The 8,962-nt window shown below is 49.8% G+C and overlaps 1 protein-coding gene across 2 annotated transcripts in view; it reads right to left on the bottom strand.

The window, feature by feature from the left end:
- LOC102241717 (zinc finger protein 211-like) overlaps window positions 1–8,962 on the bottom strand; it is a 39,535-nt gene that overhangs the window by 17,751 nt on the left and 12,822 nt on the right. Inside the window, exon 1 of one of the 2 annotated variants that reach the window (XR_001361169.1) lies at window positions 195–499. The exons of the other annotated variant lie outside the window; for it this stretch is intronic. The gene's annotated coding sequence lies outside the window, so the exon portion shown is untranslated. Of the gene's footprint in view, window positions 1–194; window positions 500–8,962 lie in introns of those variants that run through there. 2 annotated transcript variants of the gene reach the window in all.

Here is an 8,962-nt window from a genome sequence, read left to right as displayed (position 1 = left end):
CTTCAGATGCAAGTCACCCCGTCCTCTCTGCCCTGCACTTGCTGTGTCCTCAGAAGCCACAACACTCCTCTCTCCCCTCCGCCTTCCTCACGGTCCTCCACGCGGGACTGAGCTGCAGGACGGGACAGGCGCCCTCCCCAGGCTGTGCTGTTAGGTATAAGGAGGCGGTGAGGACCCGGGGGATATAAACTCACCGCAGCCCCGCGCCTCCACACGGGCGCCGCCATTGCACTCTGTGGGCACAGCAGAGCGGGAGCGGCGGGAGTAGAAGCCGCTGAGGGAATGGCGGTCACTGTCCCGGCCCAGACGCGTGTGAGGTGGCGACTCTGACTTTCAATCCCATGTGCGAGCTGTGAGCACCATTGGAGGCTCCGACCACGGGCTGTGAGGCGGAAAGGACCGCTCTCCAGCCTTCTCCACGGGACTCTGAGACCAGGAACTCCTGACCGCCTGAGACAAAACGGAGAGAAGACAAAATCCCGCCTGGAGGACTACAGCTCCGCCCACAAACGGGAGAATGGAAACGCCTTCTCTGAGCTCCCATTGGCTCAGCCTGGTGGCATTCCATACAAGGCCTTCTGGGTAATGTAGTTCCTAGGCTCCAAAGCCAGGATCCTGTATTTCCTCAGCTGACTCCAGGACCGGTTTTGGGGACAAATAACCCAAGAAAACACCAAGTATACTCAGGCCCCTCCAGCGCTTTCAGGGGAGGAGATTTCTAGGGCTAGTTTGTTTCTTGTGCACCTGCTGTGGCTGGTTTTGCATATCTTTCTACAGGACCTGCTCTTCCTGAATGACAGGCACTGTTTCTTCATTCAGGACACTAGGGAAGTGTCTCCTTTCAGGCCAAATGTAGCTGGGGGAGGTTGTTCAAGTTTCTAACGAATTCTAACCTGCCTCCATTGAATCCACTGTACAAAGTTAACTTAACAAAAAAGACACTCATACTTAAGAGCATCTGCGTCTGATGCCACCGGAAGTGTCAGCTCTGCTTGGGCTGCAGTGTGGATAAGATGGCCAAGAGACATGTGAAAAAATGCTCAAAGTCACTGATCATCAGAGAGATGCAAATTAAAGCAACAATTAGGTATCACCCCACCACTGTAAGAATGACAATCATGAACAAATGACAAGTGCTGGTGAGAATGTGGAAAAAAGGGAACCCTAGTACACTGCTGGTGGGAATGCAAACTGGTGCAGACATAATGGAAAACATAGGGAGTTTCCTGAAAAAATTAAATATGGAATTGCCCTTTGACCCTGTGATCTCACTTCTAGGAATATATCCTAAGAAACCTGAAACAACAATCAGAAAGACTGTATGCACTGCTATGTTCATAGCAGCACAATTAACAATAATTAAGATCTGGAAACAGCCCAGTGCCCATTAATAGATAAGGGGATAAAAAAGCTGTGGTACATTTATACTATGGAATACTATGCAGCAGTAAAAAAGAAGAATCTCTTACCATCTCAGACAGCGTGGAGGGACCTGGAGAGCATCGTGCTAAGTGAAAAAAGTCAGTCAGAGAAAGACAAGTATCACTTCATCCCACTCATATATGGAATCTAATTAACAAAATTAACTGACGAATGGAGTGGATCCAGAGACATGGAAGCAAAAAACATCCAACTTGTAGAGAATTTTTCTAAGTTTATCTGACCCAACACAGGGACAAATGTCAGGACACAAAATAACAATAAACTGAGTAATGCTCCAGATAATGGCAGTTTTGCACCTTTTTTTCTATTTTTGGTAAATCCTCACCCGAGGATATTTTCCCATTGATTTTTTAAAAAATATATTTTATTGATTTTTTACAGGGAGGAAGGAAGAGAGATAGAGAGCCAGAAACATCGATGAGAGAGAAACATCGATCAGCTGCCTCCTGCACATCCCCTACTGGGGGTGTGCCCGCAACCCAGGCACATGCCCCCGACTAGAATCAAACCTGGGACCCCTCAGTCCGCAGGCTGATGCTCTATCCACTGAGCCAAACCGGCTTCGGCTCCCATTGATTTTTTAGGGAAGGTGGAAGAGAGAGGGAAAGACCGAGAGAAACATGGATGTGAGAGAGACACATCAATTGGTTGCCTCCTGCATGTGCCCTGACCAGGGCCCAGTCAGGAAGGAGCCTGAAACTGAGGTACATGCCCTTGACCATGCCCTTGTCGAGAATTGAACCCGGAGACCCTTCCGTCTTCAGTCTGACACTCTATCCGCTGAGCCAAACCAGCTAGGGCATGCACCTTTTTTATACATTAGACTCAAAGGAGAAGACATAAGGAGGTTACATGAAATCTCCTGGTGATAAATTAGGGAGTGGGGGACTGAAGAGGGAAATCTCTGGGATTGGATAAAAAGTAAAAAAAAAAAAAGACACAAACTTATTTTTAAATGTTATCAAATAGTTAACACTTAGTATTTAACACAGTAACAATAATAATTAGGGCTCTGTGGTCTTCTGCGTTGGGAGATTGTGCCCTGAGGAGTCTGTAAAAAAAAGAAGTTTCCCTGAAAATCCAAAGGTACGTTATCCTAGATGCAAAAAGACAATAGAGAGTAACCATCTGTTAAATGGGACTTAAGATTTATCCACTGCTTTTCGGGTTCACCATGTTGTCTATGGCTGGCCGGGTCACCCCAACCAAATTCCCTATATACAAGTATGGGTCGATATTTTGACTGAAAAACCAAGGTGGTTAAAGAGTTGTCAGAATAAGGAAACGAAATTGGGACAGAGACACATAGTCCTCTTGGCTTTGGACCAGAAGAAATAAAATCCCGCTGTTCCACAAGGTCCGGGTGAGGAGGCAGTCCCCGGGGTCAGGCCTCCCTCACCCACCAGTCCGAAGGTGGCAAATGACCCCGATCTGGAGCCCCTGCCTCCTCCACAGCTGGTTTCCTTTCCTCCAGAAACACCAGTCCAGGACCCGGCTCCATTCTCCCCTCCTCACACTGAGCGGGGACTGCGTGTGGAGGCAGGAAGGGGAAGGGCCGGTGGGGCCCTGCAGCGTCCACTGGTCCTGTGGCTCCTGTGTTGCCACTGTTGAAGGTGGGCCCTCCAGGCCTGGGTCCAGACGGTCAGCCCTTGTGGTCTGTGTCCCCTTTTCTACTGGTGGCCTGTGCAGTTGGAGGGGTGGGGTCTTTCTTTCTCCCAGAACCCACAGGGGTTAATCTCTCTTTTGGAGTCCATGATTTGATGATTGAGCAGCTGCTGCAAACCCTTTTCACTTCAGAAGAGAGGGGGGTCAAGGCGGAAGGGAGGAAACTTGTTCTGGGTCCAGATGGACAGCCTACATCTGACCAAGCCAGATTAGAGGCTGTGTTTCCCTCCAGGTGACCCGACTGGAACCCCAATAGTGACAGGGGAAAGGAGGCTCTCGATTGGTATAGCCAGACACTATTGAGGGGCATCTGAGCTGCTGCTTGGAGACCCACAAACCTCTCTAAGGTGACAGACACAGTCCAGGGGCCTAAGGAGAGCCTGCCAGCTTTCCACGAGAGGCTGTGCAAGGCCTATCGGGTGGATACCACATTGACCCTGAGCCCCAAAAAACCGGAGGGCTGTCAATGTTGCATTTGTTTCCCAGTCAGCCCCAGATGTTAGGAAAAAAATGCAGAAGTTAGATGGCTTTGAAGGGGAAATCAATCTCTGAGTTGGTTGAGGTGGCCCAGAATGTTTATAACAATCGGGAGGACCTGATGGCCTGTTTATTTTTATTTTTTAAAAATATATTTTATTGGTTTTTTTACAGAGAGGAAAGGAGAGGGATAGAGAGCTAGAAACATCGATAAGAGAGAAACATCGATCAGCTGCCTCCTGCACGCCTCCCACTGGGGATGTGCCCACAACCAAGGTACATGCCCTTGACTGGAATCGAATCCGGGACCCGTCGGTCAGCAGGCCGACGCTCTATCCACTGACCCAAACCAGTCACGGCCGATGGCAGGTTTAAACACCCGGATGGCAAAGGTCCTCCTGGCCATGAGTGAGGAAAAAGGGGCCGGAGAGACAAAAAGGGCAAAGAAAAGCCTCGCGGGAGAAAAGGAGTCCGACCCCAGCTTGGGAAAAATCAGTGTGCTTTTTACAGAAAGGAAGGACATTGGAAAGGGAGTGCCCTGAAAGTGCGGGGGAACCGACTCCCTCCCATACTGGTGGAGGAGGTGGATTGGGGTTGTCAGAGCTCAGCTGGCCCCCAGGAGCCCAGAATAACCCTGACAGTGGGGGGCCAAAAGGTGGACTTCCTTGTGGAACTCATAGCACTCACTCAGGCCCTCTGGTGGGGAAAGGAAAAGAGAGTGAACATTTCAGCTTCCTGAAAACAGCTGCTTTGAACCCGGCCACACTCCTCCCTGATTAGGAGACAGAGGCCCCTTTACATGACTGCGAGGAGACATTGACTACCCTCACTTCCCTCTACAAGGACCTTGTGTACCAGCCCCTGCAGAATCCGGATGAGACCCTCTACATGGACGGGAGCAGCTTCGTAGAGGAAGGTACCCGGTATGCGGGGGCGGCAGTACTGACATGATGGGGAGCCAGGGGATATCTACAATCCGCCAGGGTTAGAAAGAAGCCCTGGTGAGCACCCCGGCACTCGCCCTGCCAGACCTACCCAGGGACTGCAGAGATATGTCTCCTCACACTGCCCTTACAGGAGGACACGGGAGCCACCTTAAAGAGGTCTCCTGACCTCAGGAGGAAACGAAAAATGCTCCTGAGATACTTAACCTCCTGGCAGCCATATGGGGGCCAAAAGAAGTGGCAGTAATTCATTTCCGAGGGCACCAGAAGGGTAAGAGTCCTTAAGCACAGGGAAATCGGTTTGCAGACCAAACCGCCAAGGAATTGACTAAAAGACCAGTAGGGCCCCTAGAAGTTCTCATAGCCCTGCCAGTGTGAAGGCTCCCAAAAGAAGGGAAAAAGAAATTAAAAAAAGGGAAATTGGTTTGCAGACCAAACCGCCAAGGAATTGACTAAAAGACCAGTAGGGCCCCTAGAAGTTCTCATAGCCCTGCCAGTGTGAAGGCTCCCAGAGAAGCCTACTTATCTGCTGAAGGAGCAGAGGCTAGCTGAGAAACTAAGGGCCCGGGAAGGAGAGGCTGGATGGCTAATTCTGCCAGGTGGGAGGCCTGTAGTGCCAGAAGCCCTGGGGCAGACCATCGCTTCCCAGACCCACCAGAGGATCCACCTGGGGGGAACGAAGCTATCAGAACTACTGGGAAGAGAATCTTACATCCCAGGGCTCCAGAAAATATCCCAAGACTTGGCTAGAAGGTGCCAAGTGTGTGCCCGGGTGAACCAAGGGCCCCCTGTTGTGGCTGCACCGGGGCAGCGATTCCAATGTCAGAACCCCGGAGAACACTGGGAAGTGGACTTCACCGAGATACCAGGAGGACAAGGAGGGTATAAATATTTGCTGGTTTTCATTGACACCTTCTCTGGCTGGCCTGAGGCATACCCAACCAAAGCAGAGATAGCACAGATAGTAGTTAGGAAACTCCTCACTGAAATTGTCCCCTGGTTTGGCCTACCACTATACGTGGGGTCCGAGAATGGCCCGGCGTTTATCGCCAAAATTACACAATCCATAGTTAAGGCCCTGAGAGTTACCTGGAGATTGCATTGTGTTTATAGACCACAGAGATCTGGACAGGTAGAGACAGTGAATTGGACCTTAAAGGAAACCTTAACTAAGTTAAAACTAGAGAATGGCGAAAATTGGGTAAGTCTCCTTCCTTTTCCTCTCCTTAGAGCTAGGTCCACCCGGAAAAAAAAAGGACTCACCCCTTTTGAAATTATGTTTTGCAGGCTGCCACCTCTCCTTCCCCGCCTAAGAGAGGAAGATCTTGCCCGGCTGTCTACCTGAAATTTGCTTAAGTCCTTACAGGCTTTGCAGAGCAGCGCCACGTCAGCACAACGGGTGGTGAGTGCACCTTACGAGAGGAGGACGTGCCGAGATCCAGTCCAATGCAGCCTGCCTTCTCTCTGGGTGATCTCCTCTGGGTGAAGTGCCACGACCCTGGCAGCCTGGAACCTACATAGGATGGACCCTACTAGGTGGTGCTGAGCACTCCAACCAGCATCAAAGTCAGAGGAAAGAGGTACTGGATCCATCGTATGCAAGTTAAGAAGGCGAATGACAGCGTCAAGGGATGGCGGATCCAGAAGACCGGAGACCCGTTAAAGGTCAGATTCACTTCGTGTTCCTCCTGACTCTCATCGTCTGTCTGCAGCCGTGACTGGGAAATCCCCATCTGGCCAAAAATTACCCTTGGGAGTTCACACACACTATTGATGGGACTGTTATAGGCTCTGTTGTCACAGTAGGGGCGCCCATCATCTGGACAGATCTCTGTAAACTGTTTGGAAAAAACGGGGGAAATTCCCGTAGCAAAACCACGTTGGTCGGGTATGGCTCGGGGGGCCATACCCAGGCCAATTAAACCAGGGGTTACGGGTGTGGAATGCTCGGTCTAGAGCAGCTGTGGGCAAACTACGGCCCGCGGGCCAGATCCGGCCCATTTGAAATGAATAAAACTAAAAAAAAAAAAAATACCGTACCCTTTTATGTAATGATATTTACTTTGAATTTATATTAGTTGACACAAACACTCCATCCATGCTTTTGTTCCGGCCCTCCGGTCCAGTTTAAGAAAAAAAAAAAAGACCGTACCCTTTTATGTAATGATATTTACTTTGAATTTATATTAGTTGACACAAACACTCCATCCATGCTTTTGTTCCGGCCCTCCGGTCCAGTTTAAGAACCTATTGTGGCCCTCGAGTCAAAAAGTTTGCCCACCCCTGGACTAGAGCAAGGGCTATGGCACACTCAACATAATCCTTGCCCCCGAGAAGGGGGTAGTAACTGTGGTGGAGAAGGCAACTTCTACTGCACCTCTTGGGTTTGGGAGACCCTAGCCCTATGGAAAAAAAACCCCACCGACAAGTTCTGTCTGATCATCAGAGAGGTTCGACCTGGGGACCCAAGGAAGAACTGCACTGCTGGAAATTGTAACCCCGTCCTCCTCATGCCTCTGGCATTGAGGACTGACCCATGGGAAGGAGGAAAGACGTGGGGACTAAGACTCTATGTCAGCGGCCGAGACCCTGGCCAACTCCTCACCATCCAATGCCAGACTCTTCCCCGGCGGCTCAACCCGATTGGCCCCTTGTGTTCCCTAGACAAGCCAGGGAGGCCGAGCCTGGCACAACACCCAGCCCTAGCCAAACCTCTGCTGGGCCCACATACTTAGGAGTGCCGGAAGGGACTTGGTGGGCATGTACAACTGGTGTAACCCCTTGCATCTTCCCTCCAGACCTCCAGAACCCGACGGACCCTGGACTATACATCCTGACTCATATCCTCCCTCAGGTGTACTACTATTCAAGAGACGGGGGTCAAGAACATTTAAACCTAGAACCCAGGAGGGATAAAAGGGCCCCCATCCAAGTCCCCCTCCTTATGGGACTAGGACTAGCAAGATCCACGGCCGTCAGAACAGCCGCCCAAGTAACCAGCCACGAAAATTATAGAGTTCAGTAGGCAGATAGATCGACTTAAGCACTCTGGAAAAATCCGTTGGCCAACAGGAGGACTCCCTCAGTTCACTCGCAGAGGTAGTATTACAAAACAGATGAGATCTAGATTTGCTTTTCCTAAAGCAGGGAGGCCTCTGTCTGGCCCTAGGGGCGACCTGCTGTTTCTACACCAACCACTCGGGGGTGATCAGGGAAAGCCTTAGCCAGCTGCGAAAACGCCTGGCTGACCGAGAAGAGGCTAGAAAGGCCAAGGGCAATTGGTAGGAGAATTTACATTCCTGGTCCCCCTGACTAACTACCCTGCTCTCCTCCTTGGCAGGACCAGTCGTTCTACTCCTCCTAGGGCTACTATTCGGCCCCTGCATTGCCAAATGCCTCCTCAATTTCATACAAAATCAAATACAAGCTGTAAAGTTGATGGTTTTACACACTCAATACTCCAAGATTGTAGAGAAGGGTGCTGAATCAAAGATTTGATTCGGGCATAAGACCAATAGGGAATGTGCTAGGGGGAGGGACCGTGGCATGGAAAGATTACTGAATGGGCTGGGGACAGGGACCCTGGCATGGAAAGATTACTGAATGTGTTGGGGGCAGGGACCATGGCATAGAAAAATTACTGATTGCTTTAAAGAAACAGTGATATGATAGAACCCAGCCAGGTGTGACCCCGTTTTCCTCCCGAACTTTTTCCCCTGCCAGTTAACGCTTTGTAGTTTTTGCAAATAAAAGCTTTGCAGCACCTGTTGCGCGGCTCCCTGTGTGGAGGTACGTGCTGTAGTCCTGGGCCAGCTTAATAAAGGCTCTTAAATTTAAATTCTGAGTCGGTGGTCTATCTCGCTGATTGAACCCATAACATTGGAAAGTGTCCAAGTACCCATCAGTAGATGAGTGGATGAAAAACTGTGGTATATTGATACCATGGAATATCATGCAGCAGTAAAAACCAATCCTCTCTTACCCTTTCACACAGCATGGGGGGGGGGGTAACTGAAAAGCATCATGCTAAGTGAAATAAGTCAGTCAGAGAAAGACAAGCATCACTTGATCTCACTCATATATAGAGTCTAATGAACAAAACACTGATGAATGGAGTGAATTCAGAGACATGTAAGCATAGAAATTACTGCAGAATCTCAGAGGGAATGTGCGTGTGTGTGTGTGTGGGGGAAGAGGTTGGGAGAGGGGTGTAAAAAGAAAGATCCTCAGGTAAACATTAAAAAACATGCTCACACACAATAAAAACAAAGTCACCTGAGCTTTGAGCATTTCATTTTATTTTTCTCTCTCCTTTTCATGTTGATTTCATCAGCAACATTCACTCTTGACCTCGACAAAAACAATTAGATTGCCGAAACCGGTTTGGCTCAGTGGATAGAGCGTCGGTCTGCGGACTGAAGGGTCCCAGGTTC

This window comes from Myotis brandtii, unplaced genomic scaffold (assembly GCF_000412655.1).
Source record: "Myotis brandtii unplaced genomic scaffold, ASM41265v1 scaffold1549, whole genome shotgun sequence".
NCBI classification, from domain to species: Eukaryota; Metazoa; Chordata; class Mammalia; order Chiroptera; family Vespertilionidae; genus Myotis; species Myotis brandtii.
Note: the sequence above shows the minus strand (reverse complement) of the source record. Positions and strands in the feature narration are given on the sequence as shown.